Source organism: Grammomys surdaster, unplaced genomic scaffold (genome assembly GCF_004785775.1).
Source record: "Grammomys surdaster isolate TR1022 unplaced genomic scaffold, NIH_TR_1.0 174, whole genome shotgun sequence".
Taxonomy (NCBI): domain Eukaryota; kingdom Metazoa; phylum Chordata; class Mammalia; order Rodentia; family Muridae; genus Grammomys; species Grammomys surdaster.
This window is the reverse complement of record NW_021604622.1, coordinates 25,543,969-25,560,762: the sequence shown is the minus strand read 5'-3', so window position 1 is coordinate 25,560,762 and position 16,794 is coordinate 25,543,969. Positions and strand designations below refer to the sequence as shown.

Below are 16,794 nucleotides of genomic sequence, written 5' to 3'. Positions count from 1 at the left end.
TTACTTTCTCTGGACTCCTATGCTCTCCCAAGAAAAATGTTTAGTATGCTGTTCCCGCTTGAGAGCCTGCGGAGACTTTAAACATTCTTATGAGGAGTTCTGTGAGCTTTTGCATGATATGATATAAGGCTTGATAATGAGATAGGTTGACAGAACTATCTTGGATTTTGATTTTATAGGAATACTTAGGAACCACCACTGCAGATTATTTTTAGGAAAGAAACAAAAACAAAGACCAAAACACCACCTGTGGGGTTTCCTGCCAGAAAATTATGTTGCCTGTGAGTACTTCCACATACTTATAGACTTTTGAGGTCTGTATATTTTCATGTAATGGGCTGGGCAAGCCCACGTGAAATGACAGAAACAGCTGGCCTGTGTACCAACTCATCTTTTACAGACCCCTTGACAACTTGATTATGGAGTCCCAGCTCTGATCCTAAGAGAACATTCACAAAGTAGCCACACAGAGTAAGAGATAGGTTAAAAGATATCTCTAGAATCCACCTCCCAACTGCATAACCATCTTCTCTAGAGTGTGGGTGAGATCTTTGATGATGATGGGTAGTGACCTATTGATTAGGTCACAAGATCTATGGTCTTCTACTAGAGGGTGATCTCTCCGTTCTTTGAAGAACCAAGCATCAATTTCAAAGCTTTTTCTAAAGTGGGTCTCTATACAAAGCTAATCAATGGTATAGAGACATATAAAAACATTTATTCTCCTTACTTTATTAGTATTTATTAGTTATAAGAAACATTACGGGCATTTCATACTATAGTCTTATTATATTCTTAATCCCCTATTCTCATATCCTGTCTCCTGTCCCAACTGTTCCCCTTCCTCTGATTCCATGACCTCCTTCTATACACAAAGACATCCATTGTCAAGCAAGACCAAGAAACACTAATTTAAAATAAGATATGTGGGGATTCTTAAAGTAAGGAATACTTTAAGAGTTGATATGGGAGCCATCTGTTCTCAGAGATGCCCATTGAGGTCAAATTAGGACCATGACTACAGCAACTCATCTAAGAGCCCCCAGAGACCATGCTACTTCACAGTAAACAAGTTCTCCATTCTATTGTTGAGCTGATTCCACAGTTGGTTTCATTGGCTCAAACAAAAATCAGGATTATAACCCTATAAACCCGAGAAAGAAAGAAATTAGCCGTTTCTGCCAAATACATCTAGAATTTCAAAGATTGAAATTGAAACCATTTCTTCATCAAATTCTTGGCCTACTGACTCTACATTCTGATGGGCAAAACCATCTAAAGAATCCACCCCTTCTCTATGACTTCCCAGTGAGTGCTAGACATTTTGGGAAGCAGCACTTTATAGTCTTTCCTACCAATGAGTTTTTTCTTCTGAGTAAGTTTATTAAAGTCTGCCAAAGATGGAAGGTTGTCAGTCTTTAATACTTTCTGTTTACCCCATGTTTATCTTTGGCAAGCAGGAGAGCCTAGCAGCTTTATCCAGGACTCTATTCCGCTATAACCCCATCCTTGTCCCTCAGATATCTCTTCTGTAAAAAAAAAGTAATAACATCATAAAAATAATATATGTGATTAATACTTGTCAAGCACAATAATGAGTTTATTCCAAATAGTACACAGCTCAATAGATATGACACCTTTGTTCTGCACAATGGGCCAGAAGCAGACACATTACACAGAATATGGAACTACTGGGCATTCTCCAGACACAGTGACAAGAGGATCAACTACTAAGAAACTGTAGGTTGTTAAAATAACAGATAACTGTCCTAGAAGGGCTATGTATACTGGAATATATTTATCTATCAGGGAAAGCAAGTTTAATTTTAACCCATGTTCCTATGAGAATCATTTCAGTCTTTCTGTGATGGGATCATGTGGTAGAAATTGATTGTCTTTTAAATTGATTCTCATCTGAGTTTACATAAAGCTGTCTTCTTACAGGCTCATAATTTAGATAAAGATTTCATGCCCTAAGAGACAGCAATAAGAATATTTAATCTAAAAGCTTTACAAGTTTTATATCATGAATGATGTGTCTTGAGTGTGCACAAGTAAGGTCAAGTCCTTGTTGCATTTCATTTCATTGTTGGGAAACATTTAAACTTTTGTGTGTGTGTGTGCACGCGCTCTATGCTAGATTAAATGTATTTGGGAAACTAAGAACATACTTTTTATAATCGACATATTTCTCCATTAAAAATCCCATGGAATTACATTTTTTTTGTTCTCTTGGAACTTTTACTATGAGAAATTATGTTCTTTTTAAATAAGAATATTCAAATGACTTTCTTTTTATAATGACATTGATTAATGAGAATCCTATTGCCTTGGCAATCTTTCCTGCCAGGACTAACAGATAATGAACTAAATATATAACCTTAAGCTTTTATATCTTCAAACTACAAGTCTGGGTATTATTGCCTAAATGACACTTTCCTTAACAACATTTAAGAAACTAAAAGTTCATGCTTTTCCACCATTGTACACGTCTCTTTCCACACCATTGGGGCATCTATACTATGTGACAAGCCCCACACGCAAGGGTTCTTAAATATTAAAAGTGAAAATAAATATATAGTGTTCCAGGGACATGCGTGAGAGTGTGGTGAGCTGTACAGGTGTGCATTAGGGAATCCAGATGGAAGAAGCATTTGATACTGCTGTGACAAAAACTCCAGACAGTCATGTGCAGCACTTCTGGCATTCTGTATCCAGCAGGCAAACCTGTTTTCATGCTAAGGTGATACAGTCTTCGTCAATCCCAACAGTAGAGATGGGATGCAGCCAACACTGTATTTGTTCTGAGCAGCCAGTTCTGGCTAAGAAACATTGCTTACTGTGATTGGTCTAGCAAAAACAAATGGGAAAATATCAAACAATCTTTGGCACCTTGAGAAATGTTTAATTATTCATCTCAGAAAATAGATTTTCTCTAATTAAACTAGTAAGCTGCCAAAAATAGTCAAGAATAAGTATTAATTTCATCCCATAAGGATAAAAGAATGATGGATCTGATTTTTATAAAAATCTGAGGTATGAGGAATGTCCACGCAGGGATCCAAATGGAAACACTGAAGGGTGTGCGTAGCTGGTCCTGGTCCTCACTCATCACAGAGAATCAAGGGTAATTCCAAGACTGCTGTCCTGGGTAGGGTTCCCTCTCCCTTTCATAATGCTCACGGCTTTTTTTCTGTGAGATGAGAGAGGTTTGTGATCTGCATGCAAAGGATGCTTCTGCATGGTACCAGTAGTCTCTCAAGAGGAAGTGACAACATCGTAATAGAACAATTTGTGCATTGTTGATGGATATATTTCTAAGACATGCAATTCCCTCTCTCCACCTTAAGTCTTTGTGGCTACATTGGGGTTGAGCTTATTCATTCCAGCTCTTTCATAGACACATGTCCCATACTGCAGGTTGAATACAAAACTGACGCCTCTAATATAACATGTAGTCTTTGTGCTTGCCATTGACCATCAAACAACAAATTGCGAGTATTTACCGAGCATCTACATTGGATTAGTTATTATAATTAACCTAGAGATTTTAAAGTATCTAGAATGATATATTCAGCTTATATGCAAACACTGCTATTTCAGTCCAGAGATGTAGATATCTTTGGATTTTAGTATGCAAGTTGTGTGTGTGTGTGTGTGTGTGTCTTTGAACTAATCCCCTTCAGTTACAGAATGAACACTGTACTGATGACAACATTGATACATTAGATTTTTATTTACATTTGCTGCAGCATATTCTTTGTGAGTGTTTTAATTTTGCTTTCATTTATTTTAATTTGTTGGTCAGAATTTCTGCCAATTCTGTGATCTCATATTCATGGTCTCTTTATCTCACCTGTGTGACAGTTTAGTGTATTAGTTACTTTTCTGCTGCTGTGACAAAATATATGACCAAAAGCCACTTAGAGGTGAAATGGGTTTATGTACCTTTAAGGTTCAAAGAAGGTTCAGTCCAACACAGCATGGCCACAAGAGTGTGAGTCTGGTGGGGACTGAGAGACCTGAAAGATCAACCCCTCCCCCACAGGAAGCAGAGAGACACAGAGAAGAGGAAGTGGGACAAGACTATAAAACCTCAAAGCTAGACCTCAGGAACGCTTTCTCCAGCATGGGTTTCATCTCTTACAGGTTCTGTGACCTCCCCAAATAGCACTACCAACTGGGACAAAGGTTCAAATATGGGAGCCTATGGGGAATACTTTCCATTCAAACCACCACACTAGAAAATCAATGCTTAAGCCTACTAGAGCAAGATTCAAAAGAAAATTCAGACGGCCAGATGGAAGGGCATCTTAGCCTTTGCCCTACTGTGAGAATCAGCAAAATCGCCATCAATCATCTGCTTTCTTCACTGAACTCGATGTCAGCTGCCATCTTCAATGTGGGATGTGGCTGATTCTTCACAGAGGACACATCTACTTGGGAAGCTTAAGATGCTTCACTTGAATTTATATGCTAAGCATTTCCAGACTTTAAAATACTTTGCATATGGCAATGATATAGATCGGCTTATTGATCTAGACATTTCCTATGAGGTAATTGTCCAAATTAATGTTTACAGGCTATATCGCACGATGGATTTTGTCTCCTCAAATATGATTTGGGAATCTTTCTACTCTATACTCCTAAAATGTAAAGTGGTGATTCAATAATTAAATAAATTTCTTCCAAATCCATATTTTAGTCACAAATATCTATCATAATGTTTGCTGTAACTAAATTCTTAATTTTGAGCTGCATAAGACTTTTCCCTTTTCTTGCACACACACACACACACACACACACACACACACACACCCCACAATTACCTTCATATAATGAAGCATAAAGTCTAATGGAAATCATTCATTTACGTTTTTCTTTTTTCTTTTTTTTTTTTTTTTTTTTTGGTTTTTCGAGACAGGGTTTCTCTGTGTAGCCCGGGCTGTCCTGGAACTCACTCTGTAGACCAGGCTGGCCTCGAACTCAGAAATCCTCCTGCCTCTGCCTCCCAAGTGCCTCATTTACGTTTTTCTATACTTGGAAAATGGGCAGAAATCTCCTATCTTAGAATGTTCTTTTAATAAATGTACAGTGCATTTTTCTTCAAGATCATCTTTCAGAGCTATGGAAAATGCCCCAGTTGAAACACTTAGAATTCTGATTTTGGATAATGCTTAAATTTCTTCTCTCTTCTAGGAAAATTCTGCAAAAGTTAAGCAATTTTGTTCAGTGTTTTTGTTTCAATGCTGTTCAATAAGACAAAATTTCCATGGGGTGGTGTAAAACTATATGCTCTTCTAAAATATGACTACAGTGTCTCTAAATTGCATCATTTTCTTACAAATATCCATATATAAAAAATTAAAAAAAAACTTTCTTGGTGAGTGTGACTAGAGATGTAGGTGCCTAGTTGTATGCCAGTAAATTCTTTTGTCGTTTTAGAACTTTAGAATGTTTTTCAGGATTTGATTGCAACACAAAATCTCTGTACAACCACAGCGTTGAAACATGTTAGCAGAGGGGCATGTTAGGGTTGTTTAAGTATGAAATACATGAGCATCCATGGGAACACTAGCAATGGGAAGTCTAAATGTACACACACACACACACAAACACACACACACACGGGTATAATACATAGGTAGGTTCTAGTACACAACAGATATTCATACCACTATTTTAACATTTTTGTGGCTTCACAGTACTAGTAACATATAACCCACACTGCTTAAGATTCCAGATATTTCCAAATGTCTGCTCAAATATATGCCAGTCTTTCCTGTTGACCCGTATGCTCACTGGAGCTCCGGGTCTTTGCAGCTCTGCTGATGTTCCTGATGTTCCTCTCGTCTCTGTAATCTGTTCCTTGTTGACATTTACTAGCATAGATTATTTCTGCATGCTACTACGGCTTCTAGACCGTTGGAGAGAATGCCCCGAGAGCTGTCTGCACAGGCATCTCCTTCATAGATCTGGAGATCCAGACAGCGACAATCTGTTTTTCATTCCTCGATTTCTAGCCAAGCACTTCGTATTTGCTATTTATCAGTACAAACTTGGCAAGCACCAGTACTCAGAGCCCTCCCTTCCTCAGTCAAACATGACACTAATGGGATCCAGACTCCAGAAGACAAATCCGAGTTCAACGGGTGACTTATGGCAACTTCACAGTGGTATCCACCAGCTTGGGAAGTACTGACTAACCCAACAGTCAAAGGAAACAAAGATGGAGCTTCTATGGGTCAAGTGGAAGGAGTCTCGAAATCCATTACGAACTGTGACCTGTTGAGGCTCAGCATGGTCCTATGCAGCAGAGATTGCAGTATAGAAGTATGGCACATACCATCTAATGAACAACTGTTACTCAATAATCTCCAGGCTTTGAGACACAGGCAAGAGAGCTAGCAGGAATTTCTTGGATACGCCATTGCCAACATTCACATTCTTACTCCTTTAACTGTGCCTTGATGAACTGAGTTTTCTGTGGTCTCCAGCATTAGCAGTGAACACTGCCAGCCCTGGCAGGGAACATCATCTCTTTCTTTGCTTTAATTAAAAGGCTTCTATTGCTGTAAACCATTCTTAGGCATCCTTCATGACCTAGGAGAAGCAGCTTCCACTCTTTATTGAGCTGCTTCTTGGTAACCTGTAGTGCAATCAATTTAAGCTTATTCCCTACTAGCTTACAAATAAATGAGACTCAGATTATGGTTATTTTATCTGGCGTTGACAATAGGTAACCTCTAATCTACTCTTCTAACTGCTAGCCTGGCTACCTCCCCAGCGGTATACCGCAGATACTTGCTGTTTCTCCTGGTCATGTGCTCACCATCCATCTCCCCTCATGGTGGCTTCCTCCATCTCCTCCTTCTTCCTCCTTCTTTCCCTAGACTCTCTTCCTCCAACCAGGTTACTCAAAACCCACCTTCCTCTAATCCAGTAACTTGCTATAGCCACTTTTATTTAACCAATAGTTATAAATCAAGGAACAAGGTTTGCACAACAAAAGCTTATAAACATGAGAAGTCCCTAGACATAGACCTTCAGGTATAGAATTTAGCATTACAATGCATAGCAATAGACCAAACCTTAACAGTAACCTCTTATGAATGAATGTTGAATTTTATCAACTGTTTCCTGTAGGTTTATTGAAACTACTACAGCATTTTTCTTCTTGTGCTATTACTAGAAGATACAGTCATTACAAGAGCATCCATTTTATCACACACAAATATATTGTGAGTATGAATACATGAATTTAAGTGAAATGTGAATATATATATATGTATATATACATATATACATATATATATATATATATATATATATATATATATATATATATATATAGTGTGTGTGTGCGTGTGTGTGTGTGTGTAACCTGGTGAATTTGCTTTGTGCAAGATATCTGTGGTTTGTGCACTGAATAAAAGAAGATCTTTCAGGGAGACGTGAAAGAGGGCAGGAGCTAAGAGAGCCGTGAGATTTATGTATGGATATCTATACTTAGAGAAAGGACATTAACCTTTGTTGTAGAACATGCTAACTGTTGCCAAGACCTAGGCCTGTGGTGTTGGGACACTTGCAGAAGAGATGTGTTTTTAACATATACTACCCTGAAGATTAGGTGTGTTCCTGGTCACATCTACTTCTAAGCCCCAGGACAATATTTCCTTAATCCCCATCAACATTCCATCTTTGGTCAAATCCACACATGTTACAGAAGCCTTTGCCTTCAAACAAAATTCTGTCTGCTTGGGCTCCGACAGCTAGCTTTGTTAACTAGCTTTTTAACATCTAATACATTAATTCACTATAGTCCAAAGGTGCCCAAGAAAAAGGTTCCCAACAGCATAAACGAGGCGGCTTTACATTAAAATTTTGCAACAACTCCTGTCAGCATGCCTTCTTACAAAGACAGTGGCTTCTTGGATACTGTGGAAAGACCATGGATTTGCATTGCTGGTCCCAAACAAGGGACATTCCTACCTCAGTTGGAAAAATGATGTTAACCTTTTCACATGACACCTAACAAATCACTCACTGTGTAATTACTTCATGCTGGGCACTGGGAAATGCTCCGGGTGTGAGTGAGCCAAAGAGACAGGGTGCGTGCACGAGGGAACCACTAAGGCTCTGGTGGTAAAGAAGGCAAGATAGTTCTGCCCTCTCCTATCTTCTTCATTTCAGTGAACTAATCTTGAAACAGTCAAAGGCACATGATTATGATTTAGAGCTGTGACAAGAAAACACCTGTCATCCACAGAGCCGGACTGAATAGGAAACGTTCCTGCTGGAATACTACTACTGTTGTAGATGTTCATGTAGACTGAATAGGAAACGTCCCTGCTGAAATACTACTCCTGCTGTAGACGTTCATGTGGACTGAATAGGAAACGTCCCTGCTGAAATACTACTCCTACTGTAGATGTTCATGTAGAAAGCCTGGCTCCTGGCTCTCTCCTTGCCCAAAGTGCTTATGCCTGAGGTTAACTCAGATTCTCTCCACCCCCCAAAAGCAAACAAAAGAAGAGCTGCAGTAAGTTCGGGCATCCTTACAGACCCTCTGAGTCAGAGGCCTGTCCTTCAACAGCAGGCAACAGCAACATTTGCTCAAGTTACAAGTCCCATCCTTTATATTTTTGGCAAAAACAGAACAAAGCCCAAAACACAACAAAAATCAACCGACCAACCTACCAACCAACCAACCAACCAACCAACCAACCAACCAACCAACACAACAATGACAAAACCCAAAACGCCCCATATGTAAAAAAAGTAGCAATTGTCAGACTTTTATAACTTTACAGCTGTATGGAGTTGAAATCGGTTTTCTCTGGCACAGATTCCTCTGGCCTTGCTGAGACCAGGCCCCCTGTAGTGTGTACAGCTGTGAGTGCTGGGAAAGGCAGCTTAGGGCCTCCCAGTGAATTGCATCTGCTTAATGGCATTAGATGGTGTGGGTTACAGAACTCCAAACCAATGCCAATGGTGTTGTGTTTGTATTTCCATGTTAAGCACTCATTCGTTAAATTACAGCTAGGAGACATGGTTTTTGTTTATTTCAATTTGTTTTGCTGTTGTCTTTGTTTTATTTTTATTTATTTATCTTTGTGGTGTTTTTGTTGTTTTCGGCTAAGATTTGCAGAGCATGGGAAACCTTCAGGCAAATTCTTTTTCTGTAAACCAGGGCCTGCTCCTCAGTGGATATTGACTGGACCTATAGAATCTTCAGTGCTGAGGCAGATTACTGTCAAGAACTTCTGGTGGGATAGCAGTGATGCAGCCAGCTGGCTTGTAATGCCATCATCTCAAGAGGCAGCAAATGTCTCAGCAACATAGTCCATGAAAGGTCTCAGAGAACACTGGTCTTAAAATCTCTCAGCTGTTATGTAAATGCAGCAGTGATGACCTGCTTGTCCAGGGAATTTCATTTCTTTTTTTTCTTTTTTTTCTTTTTGTTTTTTGTTTTTGTTTTTCGAGACAGGGTTTCTCTGTGTAGTTCTGGCTGTCCTGGAACTCACTCTGTAGACCAGGCTGGCCTCCAATTCAGAAATCCTCCTGCTTCTGCCTCCCAAGGGCTGGGATTAAAGGCGTGCGCCACCACCGCCTGGCTGGGAATTTCGTTTCTTGCATAACAAACATGAAGGTACTAACTTGATCCTTCCATCCTTACTTGAGAGTGGTGACCTGGACTGTTCTGTGATCTTAGTTGTGCCACTTTGGCTGGGTCCCTGTTATCCCTTCAATAGATCCACCTTCAGATCAGAGTTGAGCTGCCCATACTCAAAGCTGCATCTCAAATACAGACGTTCTAGAACTTGCTTTTTGAGAGGACCAAGTGGGGCTTGTTGGGTAGCTGTATATGGACCACAGTGAAGGAAGCTGTTAGGCAATGTGAAGGGCTAAGCAGGTTTTCAGGGGACACGCTACATTTCTGATGTCTGTTTACTTCTTGTCTCTAGAAGCCTGTACAGTCTTGGAAAGTCTCTGCCAAAACCCACCTATTATCGAGACCAATTTTAGTGTTATAAAACGAAAAAGCTAGTGTCAGCATTATGGGATGATCCTCTTTGGAACGGGGCTAATTCCCATCGTGTGTGACACGTTTTCAAGGGCATTTATCTTAAATGTGTTTTCTAACTTTAAAAGCCACCATTGAAGTAGCAGAGATAGAAGTTGTGAGGGAAGTTGAAAGACTGACAGGGATCAAGTGCATATTGTCTACATGTATGTACACACTGAAAGTATATATCTACACATGTATAGAAAGTACATAGCTGTACAGTGATGAAAAGTAACATGACTAACGTATATGCATACAAGTGTATGTACCACATACACATACATATTCACACGTGTACACACACATACATACACACAGATAAACATATACACATACATATATACATATACACACATGCACACACACAGATGATACACATAGATACACACATACATATACACATACACATATATACACACACATATACATACATACACACACATACATAGACATATACATAGGTACACACATACATATATACATACATACACACATACACATATATACACATACACACACATATACACACCTACATATATACACACACATACACATATATACACTCATACACACATACATACACACACACACACACAGCATTTGATAGGTTCTTTTAGATCCAATATGATTTTGTCCATATTAAAAGAAAATAATTTGATGCAGCTTGCATCTGTTCAATACATGGAAGGATTTACACTGTAGAAACACGGAGCAGAAAAGGTCAGAGGCTCCATTAGTGTAACTTAAGAGAGCCACCTCAGAGTGGGCAGGTAAAGGCCTGCTCAGGACCCCCATTGTTGTGACTTACTCTCCAAGGTTGAGTGCAGAACATCGTATCTTAGAACGGTATAGCTCATGGTCTAAATCTCAGTGTGGACAGATCCTGCACTCTCAACAGCCTTGTTTCCCACCCATAGATGACACCCCCCTCTCAGCTCTTACTATCTCTCCTAATTTTTCCACTGCATCTGTGACATCACTATTTCCAAACAGTTGGACTTGTGTTCTTTTTTCCCAAGCTGGAAAGCAGGCATCTTGATGTTCTGTTCGTAAACTTCCTTTATTCACTTGCTTCCCTCACACAGCACTGATTGCTTACAGAGTACAGGTGTGAGGTGAGTAAACGCAAGGAGAGTGAATTGATCATTATGCCCGTCACAGGGCGCCTCACAGATGCGAATCCATCGCTGAGAATTTCTTTCTCTTCCACATGTAAAACTTTTTAGAAGTAAACAGTCCCAGCTGAGGTCACTCCAAGGAGGAGATAATTTAATTTTCAAAGAAGGCACATGTAGGAGACAGAGTTCTTTTCCTCTTCTTCAGTTTCGCATGTCAAGGCCTTATCGCTAAAAGCTATTAGCAGTTGCAAGCAGATAAGGGAAAGAAATACATTAAGTAAGCCTTCTACTGAAATTGCCTGGCGAACGTGAGCAGGTCCTGCTTGAGGTCTGGATTTGCTGACTTTTGTTCTATACTCTGTTAACTTTGAAAGTTTTGGTGCACGTGCTCCTGGTTTCGGAGGACTTTATAGTCAACTTTTGGGAAGATTCCAGAATTTCTCTCTTTAAGCTACAGCCATTTCTTTCTCCTGATAGATGAAAACAGAGTTCCTTCCTTCCTGGATGGTTCTCTAATAGTCTCAGATTGAGCAGTACTTGGGATCAGTATATCGTGGGGCAGACAGAACTTGTCTCGCCTCATGATAGAAGTAAGACGTGAAGTCACTGTGTATGGATGCTCCCGTCTCACATGACGTACGTGGCTTATAAAACAATGCAAGAATGTGACACCGAGTGAGCCAACTCCATCTCCACAGGCCTTTGTTGCAGCTGTTTCTTTTGAAGCAGAACACCATGAAATCTTCCCAGTAAGATTTGGAAATATGGTGTGAAGTGAAATAAGGGGATACCTGAGCTCAGACCGTCAGGTATTATGACGTCATGACGTAAGCTATCACAGCATTCACGCCGGACAGAACCACTGGGCCACAGAGCAGAACGACTCATCATTTGGATTTTAACTGACAACGTTTAATTGGTTCTAAAGATTAACTGAGTATTCCAACTAAAAAATATTAATGAAACAAGCAGAATTGAACAGCTGCAGCCAGATACTTCCGTGTGTGCTCACATTACAAGTGTTTGAAATCAGGCTTGGCTTGTTACGAATGCCTTAGGATAATTAAAATGAAGCATTGGGAAAGCAAAAACTATGGCATCTGTGGAAAATATTCAATGTTTTAAAGCATTTTTTTTCATGCTCTAACATCTGTTGCTTCCTTCTTTAGTTAATTATAAGTTGCTTTGAAAATTATTATGTATGTGAATTACTTTTAACAACTTAAATTATACATGTTAAATAATAGCACAAGAGGCATTGAAATGAAACGAAAACAAAGACTAAAACCTTAAGCAAAATACATATTAAATTGCATTGTAGATGTAATTAAACATTTAAGTTAGATCTACCACAGAAGACTGGTCTGCCAGGAGCCAAACCAAGCAAGACCCATGTGCGGTGCTATCAAACTTATTTTAAGATCCTCTGATACCTCTGCATTTGTGGGAGCTATCTCCCAGCATGCCCTCATCTTCGTCAAGTGAAGCTAGGATTCAACCCAGCACTGTCTCGTGAACTCTGCCATGATGCTACTGTCTCCTAGGCCAGTTTGGTTGTGAATCGTGTGTGGTATTTCTCTGTCACTCCCCCTGGTTTTAATACCATCAATACCATCCATTTTTGGCCTGGAGGATTAATATTTACTGTGCAAATTATAGAACATGAGGAAGAGTCATGATACTCAGAATATAGGGATAGAAGCATAATGTTCAGGCAAACATCTACTAAGATCATGGGACATGCAGGTCTTTCCCAGAGAGATGCAGACTGCAGTGTAAGCAGCATAGTAGCACAGGGGGTGGTAATGTGCTAATAAGAGGGACATATGTTTGAATTGTTTATGCTTCATAGTAGGAATGTGTCCATGGGACAATACATTGGTCTATAAAGCATGGAACCTACAGGGGTCACAACTTTTCCTGTCTTCACCTTGTCTGTACATTGGTTGATGAGCAGAATCAGTATTCACACCTTAGAGAGGGCCACCCAGTCCAAGCTGCCATAAGGCTTAAAAATTCAGGCTAGCACCACAGCCCCAGTGTGAGTAGCTGCAGGAGAGACTGAAATATTTAAAGACACAGCCCACTGAAAAGGAATGCAAGCAGTATCCTCTATATTACAAATTGTGTAGTAGAACAGGAAGTCCTGAACGAGAAGGGCACCAAGGTCTACTTGAGATATATGAATATCTTCTTAGAAATATGTAAAAAAATGCTGCACGTGTAATTTCTTAATTTAATTAACAATTGCCCAGTAAGAACAGAAAAAGATGATGAGATGAGAAAATAAGCCCCCAACTTGGACATAAGACTTTAACTTGACTAAAAGGTGCAATGGATTCTCTACCCAGATCACCAACAATTGTCATGACATTGCCAGCAGAGATTAAGTCAAAGATGGAGGACACAACTGGAAAAGAAGATGGTCTGAATGTATTTAAAATAATTTCTTCAGAGCACTTACATAGAGAGCAAAACCACTTTACCTACTCATGTAAAATATTCATGAAATCCCACTGCTCATTGAAGAGCTATTGACAGTTGGTGGATGCTACAACAGAGAGGTAGTCAGTTTTCAATTTTCTTTGAAGGTGTGGTCCTAGGTATGGTAGACAGATCATGTCCTGAGGGATGGGCCCATACTCATACATATATGAGCAACACAGACGTCAGTGATATGTGTAGGTGTGTATGCATGACACATGGGAGGTGTTGCTAGGAGGAGGAGTTATAGGAAGAATTGTGGGTAATCATGATCAAAATACATTCTATGCATGCATGAATTAATGAAAAGGTTTAATAAAGATTATATTAAAATGACATGGATTCTCTTAAGCTGAGCATTGTATATGTTGTGGCTTTGTAAGATCTACTCACTCTGCAGGCATTATGCATTCACATAACCTAAAATATTGCGTAAACATGAGGAAGTACTGTTGCTGGGCTTCCGCCACTGAACTTTAGGTATTTTAACATTTAGCATTAAAGGATCTCTGTCACAAAATTGATTGTTGTTCTCTAAAAGGAAAGTGTGTGTGTGTGTGTGTGTGTGTGTATGTGTGTGCATGTGTATGAATGTATGCATGTGTGGAGTGTGTGTATGATTTATACCACTTATACATTGGAAAACATTTCCTTCATGGAAACTTTTTTTAATTAGTTTAGCCACCACAGTATTTGAATCATTGTAGACAGAAAAAAAAAAAAGAGTATTTTTTCTTTACAGAAAGAAATCTGTGCAACAGAGCTTTCTAAGTCTATAAATAAAACATTTTTTTTTGTGAAATATTCCAGATCTCAGTACCAACAGCAATTTCCAAAGATTGTAGACGATTATTTATCTGTCCTCGAGGCAGAGTTGTGATGGATTAATTCCTGTAATCCATCATTTTTCCTTTCTCTCCATCTGTATTATGCATCATTCTTAAACTTGATGGCCAAACTTTCAAATGCTAGATTTGAGAAAATGTACACTTCTGTAGCCGTCCACCCCAGTACTCAATTTTGTGTACTGACATTAACTTTTACAAAATGCACAAGCCTCTTCTAACAACATGTGGCAGCTTTATTCTGATAGTCTTTCATATTTTCAAGCTTTTCACTGAGCCATTTCATAACAAAAGAAAGTACGCTTCACATTCCCATGCTTATAAAGATGTAATTTTCAGGTTCTGTTAGGGTTATCAATCATTTCTCTTGAGAAGAATACTTACAAATATAAGTAAATGCCCCTTACAAACAGCACAATGGAATAGCTCATCTTCTGATCTTCACCATGAAGGTCAAGGTCACTGTTTAGTCATCCTAATAATACATCATGTGAAAATCTTGTACTAGCTCATTCAGTTACAGTCACTGTTAAGGAAACACATGCCTTTTCTTATCACTGAGTAATGTCATTAGAAGGGCAGCTTCCTTAAAGTGAAAGGTAGCTGAAATAATTTGGATTCAGACTAGCTGAAGCCATGAAACACTTTTGATCTCATGCATCCAACTTCGTCCTGTGCATAGCAAGACTGGCTTCTAGGAAGAGAGGCCCCTTATAGCCTGCTGTTCTGTCTCCTGTCTTCGTTCCTGATCCCTTCAGGATGCCAGTGAGTGGGCAGCATATCCAATTCTACTTCCTGATACTAACTGCTGGAATAAAGGACTTTCACCTTCCTGTGTCACTTTTTAAGAATCAAAGTGATCTTGTCTGGAAATTCCAAGCAGCTTTTCCTTTGCATATAGCCAAGGAAAGAAATAGTTCCAAAGACTGGGGAATCACTATAATGCATAGAAATGTTTGGTAGGAAATGAGATGATACAGCCTAATAGTAAGTATTCACAGGTATTTGGTGGATGGAAATTTCCCAGTTGGATTTGCAAGGCACAGGAGCCTCAGCAGCATTAAATTCCAACCATTGGACAGTAGCTTCAGAAACTCTGTTCTCATTGGTTTGTCCCAGCATGCTCAGACATTCTTCTCATGAAGTCAGATACGGCATAAGTAACTTGAGGCAAACTGTCTGCCTTTACTGCTTTGGAAAGGCGATGGGTATTTTACATCCACCCTTACTCTCTAGGGTACAGACAGCTCTGTATTTTGAGTCTTCTCTATACTCTCCAGAGACTGTGAGATAGTTTGGTAGCATCCTTCATCCAAGGGACCCATAAAGATCAGGAGCTTTTCAAAGGCACCTTCTGACTTTTCTGTTTCAACAGGCAATCAGATCCCTGTTTTCTATCCCAGTGATATTAATCACAGGCACCAAAAGTTATTTTTCCTTCCTTCCTTCCTTCTTTCCCTTCTTTCTTCCTCATTGCTGTAAATTTATCCCTCAAATAATCTTTCTGCTATAAGGCCTTGTCTAGTCTCCAGTTCTGCTTTACATAGAGCTCAAACCAAGATGCGAGGCTTGCTCCTCTCAGTAGCTAACTGTGATGCACAGTAGGATCCAATATAAAGAGTGGAGCCAAGATGTTTCTGAGGTTTCGAAGAAGTCATTAAGATTTCAAGCATCCAGAACAGGACTGGAGTGGTACCACACTGCACACTGCACCGTCAGGATTCTGCCAATGTCCACGTGATATATGGTACCTCCTTGGAATAAGGTATTGCACAAGCTGGGTGATGCATGCTGTAGTCTTGTGGAAGAGGGCTGAATTCAGTATCTGGTGGTTCCTGACATGAACCCAAGTTATGTGAACACTGCACTCTGGAGTCTCAGTGTGACTGATGGGTTTTCAGCTTTTAATATTGCTCACCACATCCAATTTGGTATCGACCAGACTCAAGCAAATAATGTTGATTTCTTCATGTTGGGGTGTAATGGGCAACTTGAATTCTTTACTCATTTTAATTACTTTTAAGATATCACATGATGCAGAAGAGAAACACATGACCCTGTCAGAGTAAGTGTCTGGACTTGAGCTTGGACACACACCACAACCCCAGCCATCTTTCTTTTTTGGTGTCAAGTTTCCAGACCCTCAAGATAGATATTCTAACATGAATTGCACATCTCTGAGTCACTGAAATAGGTAATAAATTCCCTTGTAATTCATTTAAGCAAAGCTCCACCAGTAGCAGTTATGGTGACAAATAGTAACAGATATTATTTTATC

At 39.4% G+C, this 16,794-nt stretch overlaps 1 protein-coding gene across 1 annotated transcript in view; it reads right to left on the bottom strand.

Annotated features, from left to right (window-relative positions):
- Positions 1-16,794, bottom strand: part of Sema5a (semaphorin 5A) — a 433,461-nt gene that overhangs the window by 35,160 nt on the left and 381,507 nt on the right. The window lies entirely within an intron of this gene.